The following is a 27,786-nucleotide window of genomic DNA, read 5'->3' on the forward strand; positions in this document are numbered from 1 at the left end:
AAATTTTTCACAGACAAAGAAATGCTGAGAGAATTTGCTAACAAGAGACCTGCCCTACTGGAGATACTAAAGGGAGCCCTACAGACAGAGAAACAAAGACAGGACAGAGAGACTTGGAGAAAGGTTCAGTACTAAAGAGATTCGGTATGGGTACAATAAAGGATATTAATAGAGAGAGGGAAAAATATGGCAAACATAATCCAAAGGATAAGATGGCCGATTCAAGAAATGCCTTCACGGTTTTAACGTTGAATGTAAATGGATTAAACTCCCCAATTAAAAGATATAGATTCGCAGAATGGATCAAAAAAAATGAACCATCAATATGTTGCATACAAGAGACTCATCTTAGACACAGGGACACAAAGAAACTGAAAGTGAAAGGATGGAAAAAAATATTTCATGCAAGCTACAGCCAAAAGAAAGCAGGTGTAGCAATATTAATCTCAGATAAAATAGACTTCAAATGCAGGGATGTTTTGAGAGACAAAGAAGGCCACTACATACTAATAAAAGGGGCAATTCAGCAAGAAGAAATAACAATCGTAAATGTCTATGCACCCAATCAAGGTGCCACAAAATACATGAGAGAAACATTGGCAAAACTAAGGAAGCAATTGATGTTTCCACAATAATTGTGGGAGACTTCAACACATCACTCTCTCCTATAGATAGATCAACCAGACAGAAGACCAATAAGGAAATTGAAAACCTAAACAATCTGATAAATGAATTAGATTTAACAGACATCTACAGGACATTACATCCCAAATCACCAGGATACACATACTTTTCTAGTGCTCACGGAACTTTCTCCAGAATAGATCATATGCTGGGACATAAAACAAGCCTCAATAAATTTAAAAAGATTGAAATTATTCAAAGCACATTCTCTGACCACAATGGAATACAATTAGAAGTCAATAACCATCAGAGACTTAGAAAATTCACAAATACCTGGAGGTTAAACAACACACTCCTAAACAATCAGTGGGTTAAAGAAGAAATAGCAAGAGAAATTGCTAAATATATAGAGACGAATGAAAATGAGAACACAACATACCAAAACCTATGGGATGCAGCAAAAGCAGTGCTAAGGGGGAAATTTATAGCACTAAACGCATATATTAAAAAGGAAGAAAGAGCCAAAATCAAAGAACTAATGGATCAACTGAAGAAGCTAGAAAATGAACAGCAAACCAATCCTAAACCAAGTACAAGAAAAGAAATAACAAGGATTAAAGCAGAAATAAATGACATAGAGAACAAAAAAACAATAGAAAGGATAAATATCACCAAAAGTTGGTTCTTTGAGAAGATCAACAAGATTGACAAGCCCCTAGCTAGACTGACAAAATCAAAAAGAGAGAAGACCCATATAAACAAAATAATGAATGAAAAAGGTGACATAACTGCAGATCCTGAAGAAATTAAAAAAATTATAAGAGGATATTATGAACAACTGTATGGCAACAAACTGGATAATGTAGAAGAAATGGACAATTTCCTGGAAACATATGAACAACCTAGACTGACCAGAGAAGAAATAGAAGACCTCAACCAACCCATCACAAGCAAAGAGATCCAATCAGTCATCAAAAATCTTCCCACAAATAAATGCCCAGGGCCAGATGGCTTCACAGGGGAATTCTATCAAACTTTTCAGAAAGAACTGACACCAATCTTACTCAAACTCTTTCAAAACATTGAAAAAAATGGAACACTACCTAACTCATTTTATGAAGCTAACATCAATCTAATACCAAAACCAGGCAAAGATGCTACAAAAAAGGAAAACTACCGGCCAATCTCCCTAATGAATATAGATGCAAAAATCCTCAACAAAATACTTGCAAATCGAATCCAAAGACACATTAAAAAAATCATACACCATGACCAAGTGGGGTTCATTCCAGGCATGCAAGGATGGTTCAACATAAGAAAAACAATCAATGTATTACAACACATTAAAAACTCGAAAGGGAAAAATCAATTGATCATCTCAATAGATGCTGAAAAAGCATTTGACAAAATCCAACATCCCTTTTTGATAAAAACACTTCAAAAGGTAGGAATTGAAGGAAACTTCCTCAACATGATAAAGAGCATATATGAAAAACCCACAGCCAGCATAGTACTCAATGGTGAGAGACTGAAAGCCTTCCCTCTAAGATCAGGAACAAGACAAGGATGCCCGCTGTCACCACTGTTATTCAACATTGTGCTGGAAGTGCTAGCCAGGGCAATCCGGCAAGACAAAGAAATAAAAGGCATCCAAATTGGAAAAGAAGAAGTAAAACTGTCATTGTTTGCAGATGATATGATCTTATATCTAGAAAACCCTGAGAAATCAACGATACACCTACTAGAGCTAATAAACAAATTTAGCAAAGTAGCGGGATACAAGATTAATGCACATAAGTCAGTAATGTTTCTATATGCTAGAAATGAACAAACTGAAGAGACACTCAAGAAAAAGATACCATTTTCAATAGCAACTAAAAAAATCAAGTACCTAGGAATAAACTTAACCAAAGATGTAAAAGACCTATACAAAGAAAACTACATAACTCTACTAAAAGAAATAGAAGGGGACCTTAAAAGATGGAAAAATATTCCATGTTCATGGATAGGAAGGCTAAATGTCATTAAGATGTCAATTCTACCCAAACTCATCTACAGATTCAATGCAATCCCAATCAAAATTCCAACAACCTACTTTGCAGACTTGGAAAAGCTAGTTATCAAATTTATTTGGAAAGGGAAGATGCCTCGAATTGCTAAGGACACTCTAAAAAAGAAAAACGAAGTGGGAGGACTTACACTCCCTGACTTTGAAGCTTATTATAAAGCCACAGTTGCCAAAACAGCATGGTACTGGCACAAAGATAGACATATAGATCAATGGAATCGAATTGAGAATTCAGAGATAGACCCTCAGATCTATGGCCGACTGATCTTTGATAAGGCCCCTAAAGTCACCGAACTGAGCCATAATGGTCTTTTCAACAAATGGGGCTGGGAGAGTTGGATATCCATATCCAAAAGAATGAAAGAGGACCCCTACCTCACCCCCTACACAAAAATTAACTCAAAATGGACCAAAGATCTCAATATAAAAGAAAGTACCATAAAACTCCTAGAAGATAATGTAGGAAAACATCTTCAAGACCTTGTATTAGGAGGCCACTTCCTAGACTTTACACCCAAAGCACAAGCAACAAAAGAGAAAATAGATAAATGGGAACTCCTCAAGCTTAGAAGTTTCTGCACCTCAAAGGAATTTCTCAAAAAGGTAAAGAGGCAGCCAACTCAATGGGAAAAAATTTTTGGAAACCATGTATCTGACAAAAGACTGATATCTTGCATATACAAAGAAATCCTACAACTCAATGACAATAGTACAGACAGCCCAATTATAAAATGGGCAAAAGATATGAAAAGACAGTTCTCTGAAGAGGAAATACAAATGGCCAAGAAACACATGAAAAAATGTTCAGCTTCACTAGCTATTAGAGAGATGCAAATTAAGACCACAATGAGATACCATCTAACACCTGTTAGAATGGCTGCCATTAAACAAACAGGAAACTACAAATGCTGGAGGGGATGTGGAGAAATTGGAACTCTTATTCATTGTTGGTGGGACTGTATAATGGTTCAGCCACTCTGGAAGTCAGTCTGGCAGTTCCTTAGAAAACTAGATATAGAGCTACCATTCGATCCAGCGATTGCACTTCTCGGTATATACCCGGAAGATCGGAAAGCAGTGACACGAACAGATATCTGCACGCCAATGTTCATAGCAGCATTATTCACAATTGCCAAGAGATGGAAACAACCCAAATGTCCTTCAACAGATGAGTGGATAAATAAAATGTGGTATATACACACGATGGAATACTACGCGGCAGTAAGAAGGAACGATCTGGTGAAACATATGACAACATGGATGAACCTTGAAGACATAATGCTGAGCGAAATAAGCCAGGCACAAAAAGAGAAATATTATATGCTACCACTAATGTGAACTTTGAAAAATGTAAAACAAATGGTTTATAATGTAGAATGTAGGGGAACTAGCAGTAGAGAGCAATTAAGGAAGGGGGAACAATAATCCAAGAAGAACAGATAGGCTATTTAACGTTCTGGGGATGCCCAGAAATGACTATGGTCTGTTGGTTTCTGGTGGATGTAGTGGGAACGGGTTCACTGAAATGTTGCTATGTTATGTAACTTTCTTGGGGTAAATTAGGAACATGTTGGAAGTTAAGCAGTTATCTTAGGTTAGTTTTTTTTTTTTACTCCCTTGCTATGGTCTCTTTGAAATGTTTTTTTATTGTATGTTTGTTTTCTTTTTAACTTTTTTTTTCATACAGTTGATTTGAAAAAAGAAGGGAAAGTTAAAAAAAAAAAAAAAGAAAAGAAAAAAGACAAACAAGGAAAAAAAAAAAAAAAGATGTAGTGCCCCCTTGAGGAGCCTGTGGAGAATGCAGGGGTATTCGCCTACCCCACCTCCATGGTTGCTAACATGACCACAGACATAGGGGACTGGTGGTTTGATGGGTTGAGCCCTCTACCATAAGTTTTACCCTTGGGAAGACGGCTGCTGCAAAGGAGAGGCTAGGCCTCCCTGTATTTGTGCCTAAGAGTCTCCTCCTGAATGCCTCTTTGTTGCTCAGATGTGGCCCTCTCTCTCTGGCTAAGCCAACTTGAAAGGTGAAATCACTGCCCTCCCCCCTACGTGGGATCAGACACCCAGGGAAGTGAATCTCCCTGGCAACGTGGAATATGACTCCCGGGGAGGAATGTAGACCCGGCATCGTGGGATGGAGAACATCTTCTTGACCAAAAGGGGGATGTGAAAGGAAATGAAATAAGCTTCAGTGGCAGAGAGATTCCAAAACGAGCCGAGAGATCACTCTGGTGGGCACTCTTACGCACAGTTTAGACAACCTTTTTTAGGTTCTAAAGAATTGGGGTAGCTGGTGGTGGATACCTGAAACTATTAAACTACAACCCAGAACCCATGAATCTCGAAGACAGTTGTATAAAAATGTAGCTTATGAGGGGTGACAGTGGGATTGGGAATGCCATAAGGACCAAACTCCACTTTGTCTAGTTTATGGATGGATGTGTAGAAAAGTAGGGGAAGCAAACAAACAGACAAAGGTACCTAGTGTTCTTTTTTACTTCAATTGCTCTTTTTCACTCTAATTATTATTCTTGTTATTTTTGTGTGTGTGCTAATGAAGGTGTCAGGGATTGATTTAGGTGATGAATGTACAACTATGTAATGGTACTGTAAACAATCGAAAGTACAATTTGTTTTGTATGACTGCGTGGTAGCGTGGTATGTGAATATATCTCAATAAAATGATGATTAAAAAAAAAAAAAAAAAAAAAGAAAGACAGTCAAACCAAAAAAAAAAAAAAAATAGACTGGGGTGATGAATGAAAAACTACATGATGGTAATGTGATCAATGGATTATATATTTTGGATTACTGTATGGTGTGTGAATAAATTGTAATAAAAAAAGAAAAAATGTCCTATGATTCTGTCTTTTCAGTGACAGGTTGAATTTCAGAATGTTACAGATATAAATAAAAATTATTTCCTGCTGTAATTATATGATTCTACAATTAATGACTAGTTTCAAACATGAATCCCATAGTTAGAAACCAAGAAGAATATATTTCTTCTCTAACATTAAAGAAAGATAGAAACTGAGACTCTGCATGACTCCAAAGCACAAGGGACTGAGAAAGATATATTTTTATTTCCTCATCACATCTAGCATTTTTCAGGAGGGGTCAATCCCATGGTGGCAACTGCTAGAAACTTTGACAGTATCATAACCAATTAAAATGCCTCTTCTTTCTGACGGTAAGAACCCACATTATTCTATATGTGTAATTTGGCTTCTTTTTCTCATAAATCTCCTCTCCTGAATGTCAGTTGAAGGACACATTCACCTTTGCTTGATTTGTCTCATTCCATGGGAAATTTCAGCACCCTGGAATCTTATCTACAACGTACTAACTACTTTTCAATTTGTAGCCCTCAAATTAAAATGGCACTAGCTGCAGACCAATGAAGCACCAAAAGAGGTAAGATTTTGAAAATGATATGGATAGCAAATCCATTAATGTAAAAAGAATAAAATGGTGAGTTCACAGCTGTACTCCAGTAATGTAATGTAATGAAGGCCACTTTCCCACACAAAAGGGAATGGGGATGGGAGCTCAGGCTTCTCTTTCTGAGCAACAACTAGATAAGGTATTAGGCAAAGTTGCAAAGGTTATCTCATTTAACCTTGCAACAAAATTTCTATTTTTATAATGAAGAAGATGGAGGTTAGTGGGAAGATGGTGGAGTAGGGAGCTCCAGGAATGTCCTTCCACCAAATCAGTTATTAACAGGCAGAAACTCTCTGAAACAATAATTTTTGAAACTCAAGAGGTTATAAGAACAATGTACAGCAATCAGGGAAGAGCAGATAAATTAAGTAAAGAACAGTTAATTTCTATCAGCATGGGGGCTAAAGCTGCCCACCCCCCACCAGGCCCCTGTCCCTGGCTAGCTTGCTGGTGACAGTAAGGGACATAAAATTTCTCTTCCCCCAGTACAGAGGTGGGCATGACTGATCACTGACCATGGCTTTGCATTAGTGAATTTGGATCACTGAGAGCCTGGCTCTGAGGGCAGCTATTGTTTCAACCCACCCCGCAAAGGCAGTGGCAACCATTACATCCAGCTTTCTGGAACACAGGAAGCAGTGGTAGAGATTTAATGATTCTGCAAATCCTCATGGCTACAGGGGAGCCAGCTGAATGGCTGTATTTGCTGGGCAGGACAGGAAAACTCAGCTTTGGGGCAGTCAGAGAAGCTCTTTGCACCCTTTCTGATCCCCACCCCCAGGGCACTTTGGAGTTGGTCTGCACCCTTTTTGTGAGCCCCTGGCCCTGTTTTTGCTAGGAGAGACTGACTTGAGAAAGTTCGCTCAGTTGTGCCTCCCTCCAAGGATTTTTCCTTCAGGCAAAGTAGCTGGAGACAATGAAAGAATTGTAAAAAAATAAAAATAAAACTAGACAGACAGACAGTCTGGGACTGTCTGGGACAAAGTCCTATAGGCAACAAACACCTGGGAAAAGGAGGTCTGTCTCCTGGGAAACAAAGGGGACAACCTAACAGGAGAACTCCAAAACAACTAACAAGCAAAAGCCCAGGCTAAGACAGAGGCTCACAAAGACAGGGGAAAACCCTGCACACTTCATCCATGTTGGGCAGACCTTTCTGATAGGGGGGGCTGAGACTCAAGAAAATGTGTTCATATCCTTCAATAGAAGATTATACTAAGGAAGAAGCTCAACAGTTGAAAAAAAAAAAAAAAAAAAACTGAATATTTTCAAGAAAGCAGAAAGGCCTTCTCAACCTTCTTAGAAATAGATAATATGTAACTATCCAGTCTTCTGCAGCTGGGGCTGCAGCTGATACTTTCATCACAGAAAAGTTGTAAGCAATGCAGCAATGCTGAATACAGTTCTAATCAAAATTCTGTTTATCAACATGATGTAATGGCTAAACTAATCATAGAATGAAATAAGGAAACTCAGTAAGTTAGAGACAATTAATAGCAATCTCTTTTCTAATTTTTAGATTTCATATAAGTAAAAAGTTATACTGCTCTTACAGAAGTCATATCTTAATTTGTAGAAATATTTACATCAGAGTTTTGCAGACATTCAAGGCTAAGTCTCTGATGATGCTGTGGATACCCTCCTTTGATCTTGAACCACTCTCAGATCAAGACACTTGTGAATCACTCATAGATCAGAACACTTTGTGGGTCACTGATGTTTCACAACATATCATTTACTATGTATGGTTTAAACTTCAAAATAGAATATAACTTAATTAAATGTACACTAAATGAAAAATGCTAAATAATGTGTAACTCAGACAAGAGGGAGCTCTGATTTCATGTCCAGCTGCATCTGGAGAAGCATGGGCTCCCAGGCTTGGTAATGTATCAAATAATTTTTACATTGTAAATTTGTTCCTTTTGCCTTAAGTGCTCCTTTAGTAAAAATGCATTGAAATTGATTTCTTGCCTTGTGGGCTCTTGTAAACTATTGTATGTCTCTGTGATCTTAATTGAATGGGAGGTTAGTTGATGATGCCCAAACCAATTGAATCATCACCTGAGAAGGCTCAGGCCTTTTCTAATGGAGAGCATAGGTTTGAGGTGTAAAGATCTGGACCTGTGAAAATTGGTGCCCAACCTGGGGTTCAAGACAAGAATAATTTTTATTCTGTGCCTTGGTTAATTTTCCCTAGGAATTTTGGGCACTAGCACATACCTGAAGATTCCAAGTTCCTTTGGCTTGACTGTGAATCTATTTTCTAATTTTTTTCCACTATTTAGGCCTTTTATTATCCATTGGTAGATCTTTGCAGTGGACAACTAATTTCTTGGGATGCGTTACCGTATTTTACAACATAAAAACTAGATGTATCTATTTTGTTTTTGTTGGCTGCAGTTATTTGACCATGTTTTTAAAAATTGTTTTGTGCACATGCATTTTAGTAAATGTGTATCTTAAGTCTGTGCAGGTGGGATCTGCCTTGTTCTTAGCTTGAGGGCTCTTATTAGGGCAATTAATCCCACTCTTTGTGCTGATATTTCCAGTGGGAGAGGCAGTATTTGCTACTGAATATTTTGCTTCCTGTAGGAGGACATTCAAGATTGTCCAGCAGTGCTACCTGATAGGGAATTAATTTTTCAATTGTTTGCCACTGTCCCCCTTTTGCTGCAATACACTAAGGACATGTGGGGAGTTCAAAGTAAACTTTTTGTTTCTTATAAGCATTCACAAGTGGGTTGTCACTGCCCTTGGGCCAGTGAGACATTCTTGGGCTACAGTGTCAAACTGTTCTGACAAATAAACCACTGGCCCTATGTATTTCCAAAAGGCTTACACAAGTAACTTGTAGGTCATGCCCTGCTTTTCATGGACAGACAGGTTAAATTCTTTCATGGAATCAGGGAGCCCAAGGCTGGAGCTGTTATTAATTTGCCTTTAAACTTTGAAAGGCAATTGTACATCTCATGTCCATTTTAAAGTTTTTTTTTCTTTTTTCTTTCTCATTTCTATTCATGTCCAGATATAGAAGTTTGGCTATCAACTAAAAATATGGTATTGACAGCTAAGAATAGCAACTTATACCTAAGAATCCTTCCTTTTTGTTCTTTGGCATGGCCACTTGCCAAAGGGTCTACCCTGCAAAGAAGTCTCTTGTAGAGCTTTACTCCATGAACATTTCTGCACAGGATGCAGTTTTGAAACTTTGTGGTAGCACACTTTAATTACACTGCTGTCTTATTTCTATGCCAAGTTCTCCTTATTCAAATACAAAGAGTTTTTATGAGTATTTATTAGGATGCAATAAATGGCATTCTTTAAAGTTAAAATAAGGATATGCATCAGAAATATGGATGAGGAGAGTATATGGATTAGGTACTGTGGGACATATATTTTCTACCACTGGATTTATGACTCAAATTCTGGACAAATTTATAATTTTGCATTCCTGGTGTTATTTGTCCTTATTCTAAAATCTTTTAATTGGTGGCAAAAATGTTCTCTCTTCTCTTCATCTAAGTGGATATTATTTAAACGTGTTGGAATCATGTTCAGCCACAATCTTAATGTGACTTCTTTATACATCTCTGGCTCATCTGAAGCATATTTCACAGCTTTTGTTCCTTAGGCATTTGTGGCTTGCCTATATATTGCAATGCAGTTTGTAGGCCTGCTCCTAGAGTCAGAACTTGTAAATTCATTTCAGAGAGAGAGAGAGAGAGAGAGACAGAGAGACAGAGACAGAGACAGAGAGAGAGAGGGAGAGAGAGAGAGAGAAAGGGAGGGAGGGCATTAGGAACTTCAGACATGCTCATAACAAGGACTGATTCCTTTCAAGTGCAACTAACTCTCCTGTCTACCAGAAATTTTACTAAGTTCTTACCCACTTCCAGTGAAACCCAAGGTTCTTTGTGGGTGATCAGAATGGTTTTCTGATGGGTAGAAAGTGCCCCCAGACCCCATCACTACAAGTCACTGTCCACATCTCCTGTCAGCTGTGGACACTGGATTCCTGGAGTCCCTTTTTTACCTTTGCATCAACCTGGGACATTCCCATTTCCAAAGTCCCTCCTGCAGCAATATGCATATGCTGGGGGTCCAGCAGTTTCCTTGGGGACCATGGGGTTTTACCTATCTCAGACCCCTTTTGCTGATGAAAAGTTTTATTCAGGGCTGATTTTAAGACATTAGCGTCCCAGTTAGCTTTATAGGTGATAGCTTTCTTTCCATCCTTTCCTTGAGCTGCATCAAAATTACAGAGCACTTTAAGTGTAATTTTCACCAGTGCTGAGATTGGTAACTTCAATCTACCTTAACTTTCAGTACTTTCTGATGAATATTTGGGACACTCTGACCAATAAAAGACTGAATTACATTTCATTGATTTATCCAGTACTCTGGGCTTACATGAGTAAATTTAATGTAAGCTTTGAAGAATCATTCTCAAAACATGGATGGATTTTAATCCAGCTCTTAGACAACCTCCAGAATTTTATTAAAGTTATTTTGTTTAGGAACTCCATTTCTTAGTTTCACAATTATGCATGCTCTATAGTGATCTAATTTTGTTCTGCCAGCTTATTTACTTGGGTCCCCATATTGTGGAATAGCCAGATTTGCTGGGGCATGAACTGGATTTTCTAGTTTAAGATTGAGTAAAGAATTAGCATAATTCAGCCCTTTTAATTCTAATTCTCCTTTCTTTTCAGGTTATAGCACATTTAACAAAGTTTGTATATCAGCCCACTTAGGATTATATGTAACAAAAATAAATACGTTTTTCATTTTCCTGGGATCCTCTTGATAACTGGGGACCCAGTTCTTCCAATTGTGCAGATCAGAGGTAGAGAAAGGAGTTTGCTCATACATTGGATCTATTTCAGCTCTGCCTAAAGTTCATATTCATCATGATTTGAGGTGGGAAGGCCATTTTGGGAAAATTCATAGGCATGAGGGGCTCGTTCTCAGCTTTCTGACAAGGTGCCAGAGGGAGAGGAAGCGGAGGGAGTGGCCAAGTTGTAGGCTCCAGAACGGAGGGAAAGGAAAGGGCAAAAACCGCAAATGCTAGCAAGAGGGGTAGGGGGAGCACGGGACCCACAAGCATGGGCCTAGAATACAAGGCTACTAGTGTTTCCACCAGGAGTTCAAAAACCTCAACCACCTGGGGGCTGGGAATTTTAACCAGCACTGTTTTATACTGGAGGCTAGGGCTTTCCTTCATTTCATCTGAATCTTTTAAGGAGCGGCTAGGGGGTTGGCTGGCTTTTTAAACACCATGCCCGAAACATTTTCCCTGGAACTTTTTATAATAAGATAGAGCCATCAAACAATGCTCATATAGAATTTTATCTTATTTGTTCATTCTCTTTCAAAGTAAATTTACTTGCAAAATAGCAATCCAGTGTCCACAGTGGCCAAGAATTCTGGCAGTTTTTAATGCTTAAGAATGCTATTTAAAGGTTCATCTTTTTTATTTTATTAATTTCTCACTTAATTTGTTTCCCATTTAAAGAAAAAAATTTTTTTAGATAACTTGAGATAAAACAGGACAAGACATAACACAAAACAAAATCTTAACCAAACCACAAACAAAAACAAGACCAAGAATCAAAGCCAAGTCCTAGGCCACCAAGTCTCAATAGTTTTATGTGCAACCAAACACCCAAATAACCAAAACCTAGGCACCCCAAATTCAGTGACCTCCCTTAATGCCAGGGGGCTGCTTCCTGCCAAACCAAATCTCAATGGCTAATCCCCCATGCCTGGGGCTGCACCCTCCAAAAACATCCTTCGCTTAAATCTATGTGCGCCACCGAGCGCCCAAACCGAGTGTGGTCTCCCGCTTACAGCTCAAGCAGTTTATGTGTCACTAAAAATGAAGCAAACAGCCCAGAAACAAAAAGAAGACAGGAGCAAGAATCAGAGAAACAAGACCAAGCTTTCTACAAGAGCATGAGTCATCCAGACTCACTAACCAAAGCTGTTTTCCTCCGCAGCAGAGGCCCTTGGGGTCCCGGATGTGGGAGGCGGGTGGGCAAGAAACTCTCTGTCCAGCCCTCGGAGGAAAGTCTCTGTCGGCCACGGAGCTAAGGCGAGAATATCCCACTTCGGGGGTCCAGGAACCCACAAAGGAGCAGGGCGTTCAGACCTTTTGTCCCAGGTCCGGCGCCAAAACTGGAGCAGGGAAACTTCTGGGATCTGGGTTCGTCGCTCGGCGCAGCCTCATGACGTCACAGCGCGCCAGGCTGAAGAGGAAAAGAGGGTTAATTTACACTGGTGGGAGGACGGGGAAAGATATTCCAAATCATTCTCCTCCAAGTGATTTTTCAGTTGGCTAAACCCATTAGAGGCAAATAGAGCTAATCATCTTAGTTAACATGTAACAGGAGAATTTCAGTTATTTATCTCACTTTTTTTTAGGATTTACACTGGGAAAGGTGTCTCACAGTCTAGGGAGATAGAGGAAAGGCTGATTTATATCTGGGAGGTTTAAGAAAATAGATTAAAGCTTATTTAGATTTTTGTGCGGACTGGTAGTTACATATGGCTGCAGACCTTATTTACATCTTGCTTCTCTGTGAGACTAAAAGTTTTCACCCCCTGCCTGCTTTCTGTTTTAAGGTTACATTTAAAAGATGCTTTATGGCGACATTTTAGGGTAAATTTACAATTTCCTGCTTGCTTACAGTTTTAAGATTATATTAAAAAGTTTACTTTTGCAGAATGGTGTCAGGCTAGGTTCAGCACTTTGCTCTTTCCGTCTCAGAATTCCCATAGTTTTATCTTTGAATTTGTCTTTTGTAAATGCAATGGGATAATGGAGGGTGCATGTGAGCAGAGGAATTATATGCAATACACACTCCTCCTTGCCCCCATCATATATCATTTGTGTATAGTGTTCCTGTTGCCTCATGAGTACAGAATTCTGGCAGACCTTAGAGGTCAGTGAGACTCAAAGCAACTACAGGGTAGGTGTTTATGTCTACAACTGAATAATGGGGACATTGACACATGAGAGGCCATGATTTCCATTTGCCCCAGGACTTGCTTCAAACTCAGAAGGAAGATTATGGCATTCTAAGGAACACAGATGATCAAGGAACCCTATCATACCCTTTCTTACCAATTACTTCCTTGCATTAGGCAACCACTTATGCTGAAAATGATCACATAGAAGGACAGGGAAAGATGGGGCAACTCACAGCTCCTTTCCATTTTGGTCCCTCCTTACTCATCATTGAGCTATAGGTAGAGTGTTTATAGAATTTGCACAGTGTAGCAAGAAGTACAGTTAATTTTTTTTGTAGTATTTGCATCATTCTGGTAAGAACAAAATGCATACGTATGTATGAGCAATGGAAAATGAATCATGTAATTTTAGTGAGTCCTTATGCATGTTTAATACTCTCATATTTACATTTAAAATTAGCATTGCCCAAAATAAAGATGGATGATAAAATCCATGCTAATAATTTATTTTTTAATTTTTCTTCATTTAGAAAGAAATTATATAGCAAGTAAAAAGTTGTGAGAGACACTGTAAAATAAATGAAATAGCTTTATATTTTAGTATCTTTAATGGCACTTTTCTTCTGCTTTTTTACATGGTGCCTCACATTTTTATTTTGAACTGGGTTCTGCAAACTGTGTAGCCAGCCCTGCCTCCCTGCCACAGTGATTGGTTCAAAATTGTCATATGATTTATTCCAGGCCAAGGAGACTGAGTCCATGATTGCATTTTTCTGGAGCAAGGAAACATAGAAGCCCTCCCTCCACTGTAAACTGAGAGTCTATATATCAGAAGCTGGTGGTGATCATTTGCTGCCTGAATATGAAAACAACCCAGATTCCAGCTAAGCTCAGAGATGGAGAAAGTTTCCTGATAGCATCGTCTGAGCACCTGAGGCCAGCCAGGCCTAACCATAACATGTTCCCTTTTTGCTCAAAACTGTTGGGATCAAGTTTCTATTATTCACACCAAAATATTCCTGCTATTATAATCCCCTTGCCCAAAGGTAAGTTCTCTGCCCCTGCCCCCTTTGCCTATGTAATAAAAGTGATCCTGAGGAGTTTTGCATTCATGTCAGACCTCTTTTTGCAGTATGCAAACTTCATACTCAACGTATTCTGGCCACACTAAACTTCTCCTGGCTGTACCTTCTTATCTGTGACTTACTTTCACAACCCCATTCTCCACCTCGAGACCATATATCCACATCCCATGCTTCAGTGGTTTGGTTTCTCCATCTCTTAGAGATAATTTTGTTGTCCCGACATAATTTCCACCCAAACACATGCAACACACACAAGCAAGGCTCACACATTTTAAAAATCTGTGATAAAGATTAACAAAAACTCATCTTGAATTATTATACTTAAAAAAATCCATTAGACAGTGCTCTCAAATAAGTAATTCCCTTCAGACCCTGAAAGATATAAAGGTAACTTAATTACCTAGTGAGCCACAATTTGAAAGAGCATTAAATGGAATGAATGCACAGAATTGTCAATAGAAAAAAATGCAGAGACAAAACAGCTGCTTACTTTAGGTAAATAAAGTGAAAGGTGAAGAAAGAAAAACCTCTTTTTAAAGGTGTGTAAACAAAACAAAACCCAACAGAACATACATACCAAGTGAATGCTTTGTATCTTACCCCTTTATAGTATAGGGGAGAAAATAAGTATGAATGATGTCAAGGGATTTCCCCCCAAAATCACAGAGAATCAAGAAAAAACAGAGCCAAAATTTGGATCAGGCTGAGACATGAGGAAACCAGGGTTCTCTTTGTTACTACTCGCATCTTTTTTTCTTTTTTTTTTTGTAACCTCCCTGTGAGTTCCTCTATTAAAATGAGTCTCTGCTCTATCATTTAGATTAACTGAAGGGTCATTACTCTAAAATATGCAAGAGGTATGAAATAGGAGGTTTACATTTGCATTTTACTATTATCACCACCTGTTTATCAGTTAACTTAAATAGGAATGATGAGAAAGTAAGTTCACAGGGTTATATCCGTAGGTGAGTCTGTTAATTAGGCAATATCTGACTTTTTTCAGGGTTCTTTGACTCAACCCAGCTGTGAGCAACAATGTAACTGGCTCTTATAGGACTAAATACATGCAATGTGAAGGAACAGACTCAATAAATTCTAGATTTTGAAAATACTATTTGGCATGAATGAGCTGGAGGACAGGACACTTTTTAAATCTTGCACACAAAGGAACAGATAGGGAAAAGAATGGTAAAATATGAGCAGCATTTCCTGGCCTGTCAACCATATGGTGATGATATGAAACACATGAATATACATGTCATAGGTGTCCCAGCAGGAGAAGAGAATGGAAAGTGGCAGAAAGAATAATAGAGGAGATAATCAATGAAAATTTCTCAACTCTTGTGAAAGACATCAAATTACAGGTCTAAGAAGCACAGTGTACCCCAAAGAGAATTGATCCAAATAGACCTACTCCAAGACACTTACCAGATTTTCAAATGTCAAAGACAAAGAGAGAATTCTGAAAGCAGCAAGAGAAAAACAATCCATCACATACAAGGGAAGCTCAAAAAGCTCTTTGGTAAAAAGTTCTATTCAGGTCTTTTGATCATTTTTTTAATTGGCTTTTTCATCTTTTTACTGTTGAGCTGTAGGGTTTCTTTATAGGTTCCGGGTATCAAACCTTTATCAGATACATTGTTTCCAAATATTTTTTCCCATTGAGTCAGCCTGCCTTTTCACCCTTTTGACAAAGTCCTTTGAAACACAGAAGTATTCTATTTGGAGCAGATCCCATTTACCTATTTTTTCTTTCCTTGCTTCTACCTTCTATGTTAGAACTTGGAAACTACCTCCTATCACTAGATCTTGAAGATATTTCCCTAAATTTTCTTCTAGGAGTTTTCAATACTCTCTCTTATGATGAAGTCTTTGAACCAATTTGAATTACTTTTTAGATGGGGCGTGAGTTAGGGGTCCTCCTTCATCCTTTGGAATATGGATATTCAGATCTCCTGACACTCTTCTTAACTCTTATTCCTTGCCCCTAGCTCCTTTACCTGCAGTTCAAAATCTAGGAGGAAGGTCACCCCAGGGATGACATCCCAAGTATGCATTTCCCAGCCACAACAAAGCCAGGGACCCACAGATGCAGGAAAAATCAGTTCAAAGGAGCCCTGGGGAAAGGGTCAGGAAATACACCAAATCTTTTTGATGGCTCCCCAAAGCAGCATTTCCTGGCCTGTCAATCATATGGTGTTCTTCAGCAACCAGTTCCATAGTCCTATGGGGGCACCCTTTCTTTAAATGCCCACCACCTTCATCCTTATCAGAGTGTGCCAGTTTGAAGAGGAGCAAGCTTGCTAGAGAGGAACGTCCTGGGAGAAAGCCATTTTGAAACCAGAACTTTGGAGCAGACACCAGCCACGTGTCTTCCCAGCTAACAGAGGTTTTCCAGACGCCATTGGCCATCCTCCAGTGAAGGTACCTGATTACTGATGTGTTACCTTGGACACTTTATGGCCTTAAGACTGTAACTGTGTAGCCAAATAAACCCCCTTTTTATAAAAGCCTATCCATCTCTGGTGTTTTGCATTTTGCAGCATTAGCAAACTAGGACAGATTTTGGTACCAGAGAAGTGGGGTGCTTTTGCTGCTGAGTCTGCAAATACCAAACATGTTGGAACGGCTTTTTAAGTGGATAAGGGGAAGATTCTGGAAGAACTGTGAGGAGCTTGATAGAAAAGGCCAAAACTGCTTTAAAGAGACTGTTTATGGCAATATGGACTCTAAAGATACTTCTGATGAGGCCTTGAACAGAAATGGTGAATGTGTTGTTGTAAACTGGAAGAAAGGTGATCCTTGTTTTAAAGTGGCAGAGAATTTGGCAAAATTGAGTCCTGGTGTCATATGGAAGGAAGAATCTGGAAGCAACAACCTGGAATACTTAGCTGAGGAGATCTCCAGACTGCGTGTGGAGGACGTATCCTGGCTTCTCCTTGCAGCTTATAGTAAAATGCAAGCAGAGAGAGATAAACTTAGAACTGAACTCTTGGGTTCAAAGAAACCAGAAGCTGATGGCTTGGAAAATTATGGGCTTCCAGGGGATGGAATCCCAGAAGCTACAGCCCAATGTGAGGATGTAACCAAACATGGAACCCAGCCGCCATTTCAGTACAAGCCAAGATTGGAGATGGAATTATCCAGAAAGGATTTGTGGAAACTCCTATTGTCTGATGGCTTTGACCCCTGTGTGCTTCATGCAAAGCCAACAGAATTTTTGCGAGAACTTTATAGACAGAGCCGCTGACAGTCTGGACTGGAGGAGACAGTCAAGGAACAAATTGCAGGAAAAATTTCTTCAAAGACAGAGCCATGGAGGTTGAGGTCTGGAGTCAAGAGGCCTTGGACTGGGAGAGTGGAGCAGCCCACACGCATGGAAAGGGTGAGTTTGCCCCGGAGGTCGAGGGTGGGCATTCCACCTCGATGCTCTGGAAGAGTTTTGCCACCCAAGGTCCCAAAGAGGGTGGAGCACATTTCCAGGGAATTGGGGAGAGCCTAGCTGCCACCACACTGTTCTGAAGGGGTTGAGCATGTGCCCCGGAGATGGAAGGGAATCCGGGAGCAGCCCCGATGTTTGAGGAGGGTGGGGCCGAGAAGGTGGTCTCCCCAATGTGTGGGTATGTTGGAGCACTCACCTAAGCGTTTCGAGAGGAAAGGGCTGCCAAAAAGGCCCTTAGGAAGGGTTAGGCTCCCGCTCTCTCAAGCCCCAAGGATGCAACGTTGTTCTGTTAATGACTCTCAGACTTTGAAATCTAATGGAGTTTGTCCTGCAGGTTTTAGGAACTGTTTTGCTCCTGTTAACCCTGTTTTCCTTACTGTTTCTCCTTATGGCAATGGAAATGTTTATCCTATGAATGTCCCTCCTTTGTATATTGGAAGCATATAACTTGTTCTAAGTCCACAGATCCAAGCTAAAGGAAAAGTATGCTTTAGGACTGACCACGCCTAGGGATTTTGTACTTAACTTTTCTTACTGAAATGGTTTAAGTTTTTGTGATATTGTGATGAAATGAATGTATTTTGTATTTGGAAAGATAATGTCATTTTGGGGTCCAGGGGGTAGAATGTGCCGGTTTGAATGTATTGTGTCCCCCAAATGCCATTATCTTTGTGGTCTTGTGGGACAGACGTTTTGGTGCTGGTTAGATTTGCTTGGAATGTGCCCCACCCAGCTATGGGTGGTGACTCTGGTGGGACACTCCCATGGAGGTGTGACCCCACCCATTCAGGGTGGGCCTTGATCAGTGGAGCCATATAAAACATGCTGACTCAAAGAGACTGAACGGAGTACAGCTGTGAGTGACGTTTTGAAGAGGAGCAAGCTTGCTAGAGAGGAATGTCCTGGGAGAAAGCCATTTTGAAACCAGAACTTTGGAGCGGACGCCAGCCATGTACCTTCCCAGCTAACAGAGGTCTTCCGGACGCCATTGGCCATCCTCCAGTGAAGGTACCCGATTACTGATGTGTTACCTTGGACACTATATGGCCTTAAGACTGTGACTGTGTAGCCAAATAAACCCCTTTTTTATAAAAGCCAATCCATCTCTGGTGTTTTGCATTCTGCAGCATTAGCAAACTAGAACACAGAGATTGGCTTGAAACCATGGCCATACTGATCCCTGGCTGACTGAGCTAAAACAGCAGTTCAGAGCCAGAAACCAGTAATTTAATCTGTCAATCCACACCTATGATCAGTACTTGTCCATTCCCCAACACTGTGCCCCCAGGTTCTGAGGGAGGAGGACTTCTGCATCTCTCTCCAGCTGCACCTAGAGACTAGATCCGAAGAAGGCTCAACTTGATAGTGGGTGGTGGGCACTGGGCCACTGCACAGTGAGTAACTCCCAGTTCTTTACAGCAATTTCTCAGACTCTTTCTCCTGCTCATCCCTGAATGCTGCATAGTGCTCCCCTGGCCTCCAGAACCCCAGAACACTTTTTTCCTAACACTTATGCCTGTCCATGAGCTGTATTACAGGAATAGTGGGTCATGGAGCCCCTATTCCACCATCTTCCCTGGAACAAGCTCTCCCACATTTTTGCAGGACAGGTTTGACTGATATAGAATTCTGGGCTGGCAATTTTTCTCTTACACTAATTTATATATATCTTCACACTTTCTCACCTCCATCATTTCTGGTGAGAAAGAGGCATTTGGTCTTCTTGACATGCTTGGTACATGACAGTTTGCTTCTCCTGTAATGCCTTCAGGATTCTCTCCTTATCTTTAGCCTTTCACAGATACATTATGGTAAGCTTTGGAATGCTTTTACTCTGTTTGAGTTTCATGATCCTCTTGGATTTGCATATTCAGGTCTTTCATCCTATTTCAAATGTTTTCAGCCATTATTTCTTCAAATAGTCTTTCTGCCTTTTTTTGTGCTCTTAAAGTTTTAATAATAATAATTCTTGGTTTTTAGCTTTCACACTGATTAATCTCTCTTTTTCAGAAGTAAATCTAGAGAAAGATTTTATGAGTAATTGTTTTTTAAAAGTTGAGATCATGTATTGGCTATCATTTTTCATATGAAAGCAACTTTGCTTTCCATATCTTTAATTTAATTTTTTAAGATTATTCATATACCACACAATTGTCCAAAGATCCAAAGTTGACAATTAGTTGCCCATGGTACCATCATACATCTGTGCATCCATCACCACTATTATTTCTTTCCAATTTTAAAACATTTTCATTACTGCAGAAAATAAATAAAGAGAGAAAAGGAAACTCAGTACCTCCCTTACCTAACCAGCCCTTCCATTACTGACTCATAGTATTGGCATAGTACATTTGTTACTGTTGATGGAAGAATGTTGAAATACTCTTAACTGTAAAACATAGTTTGCAATAGGCATATTTTCCCCTATATACCCCTCTATTATTAGCTTCTAGTTATAACATCATACATTTATTCTAATTCATGAAATAGATATCTAATATTTGTACAGTTAATCACAGACATTGTCCACCACAAGATCCACTGTTTTATAGATTCCCATCTTTTAACCTCCAACTTTTCTTCTGTTAACATACATGACTCTAAGCTTCCCTTTTCCACCACATTCACACACCATTGAGCACTGTTAATTATTCTCACAATAACATGCTACCATCACCTCTGTCCACTTCTGAACATTTAGGTTCAACCCAGTTGAACATTGTGCTCATAATAAGCAACCACTTCCCATTCTTTAACCTTGCTCAATATCTTGTTAATTTATATTTCATGTCTAAGTGTTTACATATTATAATTAGTTCATATCAGTGAGGCCATGCAATATTTGTCCTTATGTGTCTGATTTATTTCACTCAATGCAGTGCCCTCAAGGTTTCATCAACCCATGTATTTAAAGATGGTTTTGTTCATCCACCATAATGTCCATCTGAAGTAAACAATTCACAGTTCCCTGTATAGTTACATATTTATGTATTCACCACCATCACCACTATCTATATAAGGACATCTCTATTACTTCCACAAAGAAGGAGGAAGAGTCAAAGAATATAGAGAGAGAAAAGAGAAAGAAAAAGAAAAAGAAAAAAACTTGACAGCTAAAAAGCAATGAAAGGAAAGGTAGAATTAAACTAATGTAGAATGAGTCAGACAACATCACCAATTCCAAGAATCTCATCTCTTGTGTATGTCCCCCTCTAATAGGCATTTAGCTTTGGTATATTTCCTTTGTTACAATAATGGAAGCATAACACAAAGTTTCTGTTAACTCTAGTCTCTAGTTTGCATTGATTGTATTTTTTCACCAATACCACCTTATTTTTAACACCTTGCAAGGTTGACATTCATTTGTTCTCCCTCATGAAAAAGCATATTTGTACATTTTATCACAGTTATTGAGCACTCTAGGTTTCACTGAGTTATACAGTCCCAGTCTTTTATCTTTCCTCTTTCATTCTGGTGTCCCACATCTCCTAACCTTCCTCTTTCAATCATACTCACAGTCATCTTTGTTCAGTGCACTTACATTGCTGTGTTACCATCACCCAAAATTGTGTTCCAGACCTCTCACTCCTGTCTTTTCCTATCTGTCTGCAATTCTCCCTTTGGTATTTCCTGTAGTGCAGGTATCTTCTTCACAAACTCTCATTGTATGTTTGTCAGAGAATACTATAAACTCTCCCTCACATTTAAAGAACAGTTTTCCCAGATACAGGATTCTTGATTGGTGGTTTTTCTCTTTGAGTATCTTAAATATATTACACCAGTTCCTTCTTGCCTCCATGGTTTCTACTGAGAAATCCACAGAGTCTTATCAAGCTACCTTTGTATGTGATGGATCACTTTTCTCTTGCTGTTTTCAGGATTCTCTCTTTGTCTTTGATGTTTGATAATCTGATTATTAAGTGTCTTGGTGTAGGCCTATTCACATCTATTCTGTTTTGGGTATGCTGTACTTCTTGGATGTGTAATTTTATGTCTTTCATAAGAGATGTGAAATTTTCATTGATTATTTCCTCTAGTATTTCTTCTGCCCCTTTTCCCTTCTCTTTTCTTTCTGGGACACCTAGCACATATATATTCATGTGTTTCATGTTGTCATTCAATTCCCTGAGATGTTCTTCATATTTTTCCATTCATTTTCCTATCTGTTCTTTCATGTGTATGATTTTAGGGGTCTTGTTCTCAGTTCTTGAGTGTTTTCTTCTACCTCTTGAGATCTGCTGTTGTATGTCTCCATTGTGGTTTCCATCTGTCATGTTGTTCCTTTCATTTCCATAGATTCTGCCAGTTGTTTTTTCAAATTTTTGATTCTATCTTATGTTCACCCAGTGTTTTCTTTATAGCCTTTGTCTCTTTTGTTATATCCTCCCTGAACATGTTGAATTGGTTTTTTATTTCATTTAGCATATTTCTTTGAAAATGTTTAATAGATTGTCTCATTAAAGTGAAACAATATCTCAACTCTATCTTGATTGAGGTGTAAGTTTGTTCCTTTGACTGGGCCATTTCTTCATTTTCCCTAGTATAGATTGTAGTTTTCTGTTGTCTAGGCATCTGGTTTCTTTGGTTGCCCCCTCAGATTTTCCCAGACCAGAACAGGTTCAGGTCTTAGAATGGGGCTATAATCAGGGTGTATCTTAGAGGAATGACAGAGTTTCTGGTGTTTCCAGTCACTGTGCTTTTCCTAACCTGCCCAGTAGGTGACATCTGTCAGCCTGTCGCTCCTGACTGGTGTAAGGAGATGGGCCACTTCAGTTTCTGTTATGGCTGCGTTCCCCCAGGCTCTGGAGTCTGATTTTCAAGGGAAAGCTGGGCCCTACCTCCTTACTCTAAGAGAAATTAACCCCCTTGGGAGTTTTCACCTGCATTTGAATTGTTGTCTCTCTGACTCTTTTTCTCCTCTCCTGTCTGGGTCAGAGCTCTGGGAACTGAAAATGGCTGTGGCTCTCTCTTCTGAGACCCTCAGGTTGAGAGAGAGAAAAAGGGACAGAAAGCCCCCTTTAGGAGCCAGTACACAGCTCCCCAGATTCACTCATCAGCCAGAGGTAACACTTGGTCTTCTGAGCTCCCCCTCCCATGTCAGTTGAGTCTTCTGGATTTTTTTGAAGTTCAGTGGTCACTAAAAGCCTCTTCCTGCTTGTTGGGGGTTTGTAGCTCGTATTCAGTAATCTACACTTGTTAATTAAAATCCCAGTTGGAGCTCAGCTGACCTATATTCACTCACTCTGCTGGGAGAGTGCTGCTACTTTCTACCACAGGGAGGATTTTCAGCAAAACCTGCCATGGTGGGAGTGAGCTTTTGGAATGGTTCCACAGCTTTTACTTAACAGATTTTATGCTGCACTCTCAGGCATTTGACACAATCCAGGTTGGTGTGTGATGTATGGAGAGTTACAGTTGTCTCCCAGCTGTTTTTCCAAATTATTTACTAGTTGTTCCTGGTTGTTTATTTGTTGGTCCAGGGGACTAACTAAATTCTGCTCCTCTCTATGCCACCTTATTGCCCCTCATAGACCTTGGTTTTCAACAACATTCTCCAATAAAATCTCCTTGGACTGGGGCAAGAAATGTACAAGAGGAGCCAGGAGCATTTTGTAATACCAGAAGGTAATTGGTGCTTAAATAAAACCCTCAATGTTGGGGGTTTACAGAGAGACACATAGTGAGTCTGAAAGATATTCTATGAGCAAAACAGGAACAAATTGAACAAAAAAATAAAGTAGCATTGTATCTCAAACCAAAGTAAAAATAAATACCATGAGTCCACACTGAAATAAATTTTTGAATAAATAAGAAGTGACAAATCTCCCATGGAAAATAATTTATGTAGATATTGCTCTCTCAAGAAAGTGGAGCCAAACTCCTACTCAGAATTTTAGGCTTCTAATAGTGGCTTCTTTGCAAAGGTGATAAATGGAAAGTGGGGAAATGAATAACTTTTTAGTGGGCAAACCTGGCAAACACTGTTGAACTAAGTCAAATTTAACAGTGATAAGTCACAGTTGTAAGTTGTATCCTGGGGATGATGTAATGAATATAGAACTTTATCTCTAGTGTCATCCTCCAAAACCAAAACCCCAGTCTAATCATGACAAAAACATCAGACAAATCCCAACAAAGAGACATTTTACAAAATACCTGACAACATTCCTCAAAACTATCCATGTTATCAAAAACAAGGAGAGTCTGAGAAACTGTCAATGTCACAAAGGCACCAAGAACTTATTACAAATTATGTAACGTGGTATTCTGGATAGAAGATGGGGGAAAGTGGGTGAGAAGTTTCTGGAAATTCTCTCCACTGTCCTCAGAATTTTTCTGGAAACATAACACTGTTCTAAAAATTAGATTTATTAAGAAGTAAAATTATTATTGAAATGCAAAATCCTAGGAAACAACAAACTCTGAACTTCATTCCAGATATGATTACATGCCTTGGATTAGCAATATCTCTGCTGTTAGCCTCACATTCTTCATCCATTAAATCAGAATAGTGATCCCAGTTTTGTAGAGTAATTGACAGAATTAAATAAAATATGGAATATAAAATATCCAGCATTGTGCCTAGTATTAAAAATTTTTACACATTACAATTCAACCCCACACAAGTTCATTCCCCACACCTCCATCCCAACTTCCAGTGTGCTATTGCCAGTCTTCTTTATCTCTCCAGGGATCTGAGAACAGTAATTCATCCAGAGTAAGCTTTCCACAGGGCAAGATTTTTCATGGACATCACCTTCTATAAACCCTGAGCTGACTCTCCAGTAATTTCAAGCATAAATATCAATTTCATGGACAAATACAGGACTCTCTGTTAACTGGCTGCTGCCAACCTGGCCAGGCTCATGTTCCACATTTCACTCCCAGGCACTCATTTTTCATCAGATATTAAGAACTACCCTCAAACCTAATCACATCTCACAGTTATATTGATCACATACTGTGTCCCTATCATCTCTTCTTGGAGTGCTCCTACCACCACCTCCTCCTAGAATTACTCCAATTCCCCCTTCAAGATTCAGTACAATCATCACCTCCCTTTTGTGGCCATCACTCACTTCCACAGGATGAGTCCAAACTTTTGGATCCACTTCATCAGGATTTCGGTGCCACCTCAGGATATTGCATGTACTCATTTCTGTATCTCTTGTCCTGTTAAGATGTGATCTCTTTGAAGTAGAGGAAAATGCCTTACTGATTTCATTATTCACAGAATTATATTCAGTGCCTACCCTGAAGTATTTGATGAATAAATGGTTGTTGAATAACTAAAGAAAAATGCATGAATGTGGTTAAAAAGATAATTGTGGAGGAAAAAGAATGATTAAACATGGAAAAATGCTGTTGAGAGATGGAAGCCCAATGAGTGAGATCTAATGCCAGAAGAGACAGAATGGAGAAAGAAGGTATTTTAGTATATCGATTATCTCCATCCACAGTCTGGTTTGTCACTAGGTAGAACTTTGTATTTTTAAGTTCTCTCCATGTGTTTTCCCTGTTGATGCCCCTAAAGTTACTACCAATAAAAATGGGTCCCTGAAGCCACAATACATTTCCCCACACATTGGAAGATTCTGTGACTCACCCAGAAATTATCTAAGAAGGGTTTGTGTTCACCAATGGAGGTTCTTCCTTGAATGAAGGATGAAGTTGGAGGCTCTGCTCTCAGGAAGGGAAGGGAGATGGGAGCACTCATGAGGTCTCTAGAAGACACAACTGTGTTTCCTCCTCACCAGAGATTGGTAAAGTATACTTCAGATAGTGTAGGCGAAACATTTAGAGTTTCTGGGTCTTTATGGAATTCATTCTCATGAGCCTCAATAATGGAGTATTCTTTTGTCTTTTTACTTTCTGAGATATTTAGTTCTCTGAAGGGAAGAAAGAAATGCAATGCAAACTTGTCCTAGTTTTCTCCCTTTGGAGTCAGCTTTGGAAACTCATTGATCATCTCTTATCCCAGTGGACTCCTTCCTTCCAGGAGGATGTCACCTCTCTTTAGCTGTGGGCTCTAGTATTGCAAGGTTTCCCACAAAGTTTTCCCTATCACTGATTCTAGACAGAGATTCTGGTACAATAAAATATCTTTTGTCTCCAATCTGTGTCCTCTGGAGTTGGCTCTCATTTATGGGGATGCCCTCTCTAAACATTATTTCCTCTTGTTTCACTGCTTCTCCTTCCTCCCCATTGTTAGCAATATGTGTTCAACTCAATGAATAATTTGTTTTTAGAAACTCAAAAAATATTTATTCAGCAATACTGTATGGTAAGCACTAAACTATGGCCTGGGAATGAAAAAAAAGTAGAACATAGGGCCTCCTTTCAAACAGCTCACAGTCTAAACAGGGCAAGGTACAGGGAAATAAATAAATGAACACCCTAAGTTGATACTGCACTCCTTGTGAAGTGAAATTCCATGTATAAATGAGGATCAGCTTTTCCATTTCTGCAAAAAATGCTCCTGGGACTTTGATAGGAATTATTTTCAAACTATAGATTGCTTTGTGTAGTACTGACAGCTTACTAATATTAATTCTTCCCATCCAAGAACACAGGATGTTTTGCCATTTACTTAGATCTTCTCTAATTTCCTTCAGCAGTTTTATACTTTTCAGTGTGCAAGTCCTTCATGTCTTTAGTTAAAATTATTCCTAGATATTTTATTCTTTTAGATGCTATGGTGAATGAATTTTTTTAAAGTTACAGTTAGGAACATTCTTTGCTGGGGTATAAAACACAACTGATTTTACATGCTAATCTTGTAGCTTGCATTTGGCTGGATTTGTTTATGAGCTTGAGATGTTTTGTTGTGGATATTTACATATTTTCTCTATAAAGGATCATGTAATCTCTGAATAGAGATAGTTTTACTTCTTCCTTTCCAATTTGGATGACTTTTAGTTCATTTTATTGCCCAATTTATTTGGCAAAGACCTCCAGTACAACACTGAATATCAATAGTGAGAGCAGGTTTCCTACTTTTCTTCCAGAACTCAAAAGAAATGCTTTTACTACTTCAGCATTGAGTGTAAGATTAGCTGTGCTTTTATATGTATGATCTTTACCATGTCAACCAGTTACCTTTTAATCTTTTCTGGGTGTTCTTATTGTGAAAGAGCATTGGATTCAGTCAAATGCATTTTATGCATCAATTCAGATTATCATGTGATTTCCCCTTCATTCTGTGTATGTGGTGTATTACATTGATTGATTTTCTTATACTGACACCCTTGCATTTGTGAGATAAATCTCACACGGTCATGGTGTTTAATCCTTTGAATATTCTGTTGGATTCAATTTCCTAAAATTTTGTTGAGGAGTTTTGCATCTATATGTATAAAGGAAATTGGTCCTTAGTTTTCCTTTCTTATGTCTTTATGTAGCTTTGGTATCACAATTACATTAGTCTCATAGAATAATTTAAGAAGAGTTCCCTACTCTTGTCCATGAGATAGATATTTATGTTTGAAGTTATTGGAGAATGAGTGCAGTGCTTGTAGAAGGGGAAGTTTTTGAAAAGTCTTGCCCTGTGGAAAGCACATTCTGGTCAATTTCTCTTGTCCAAACCATGGAGAGATGATGAGGGCTGGAAATAACACAGTGGAAATGGGGATGGGGGTTTGTGAAATTAATCTGTGTGGGGTTAAATCATAATGTATAAAATAGTCACTATTAAATCTAGGCACAATGCTGGACATTTAATATTTATTATTTGTTTAATCCTTTAAATTATTTTATGAAATTGTTATCACTATTCTGATTTAATGGATGAAGAACATAAGGCTTATGGCAGTGTGATATATTTGTCCAAGGTATGTAATCATGGTTTGGAATTATGCATCATTACATTGCATTCTAAGCTTTTGTATTTCACTAATAATTTACTTCTTAATAAACTTGCTATTTAGAAGTGTTACATTGAGAGAAAAATTTTGAGAATATTAGAGTTTCCAAAAATTTCTCACCCACTTACCCCATCTCCCATCCAGAATACCACATTACATTTATTTGTCATAAATTCTTAGTCCCTTTGTGATGGTGTGGTGACAGTTTCTGAGTCCCCTTTTTATGATGCCCTGGATAGTTTTGAGAAGTTCTGTTCAGGTATTTTGTAATATGTTCCT

General features: G+C 38.9%; 1 protein-coding gene across 1 annotated transcript in view; it reads right to left on the reverse strand.

Annotated features, from left to right (window-relative positions):
• The window catches only part of LOC119520624 (zinc finger protein 596-like), a 44,040-nt gene extending 31,685 nt beyond the window's left edge, over nucleotides 1-12,355 (reverse strand). The window contains exon 1 of the mRNA XM_037818591.1: nucleotides 12,297-12,355. The gene's annotated coding sequence lies outside the window, so the exon portion shown is untranslated. The remainder of the gene's footprint in view (nucleotides 1-12,296) is intronic.
• Nucleotides 12,356-27,786: the final 15,431 nt, after the last annotated feature.

This window comes from Choloepus didactylus, chromosome 25 (genome assembly GCF_015220235.1).
Source record: "Choloepus didactylus isolate mChoDid1 chromosome 25, mChoDid1.pri, whole genome shotgun sequence".
NCBI lineage: Eukaryota > Metazoa > Chordata > Mammalia > Pilosa > Megalonychidae > Choloepus > Choloepus didactylus.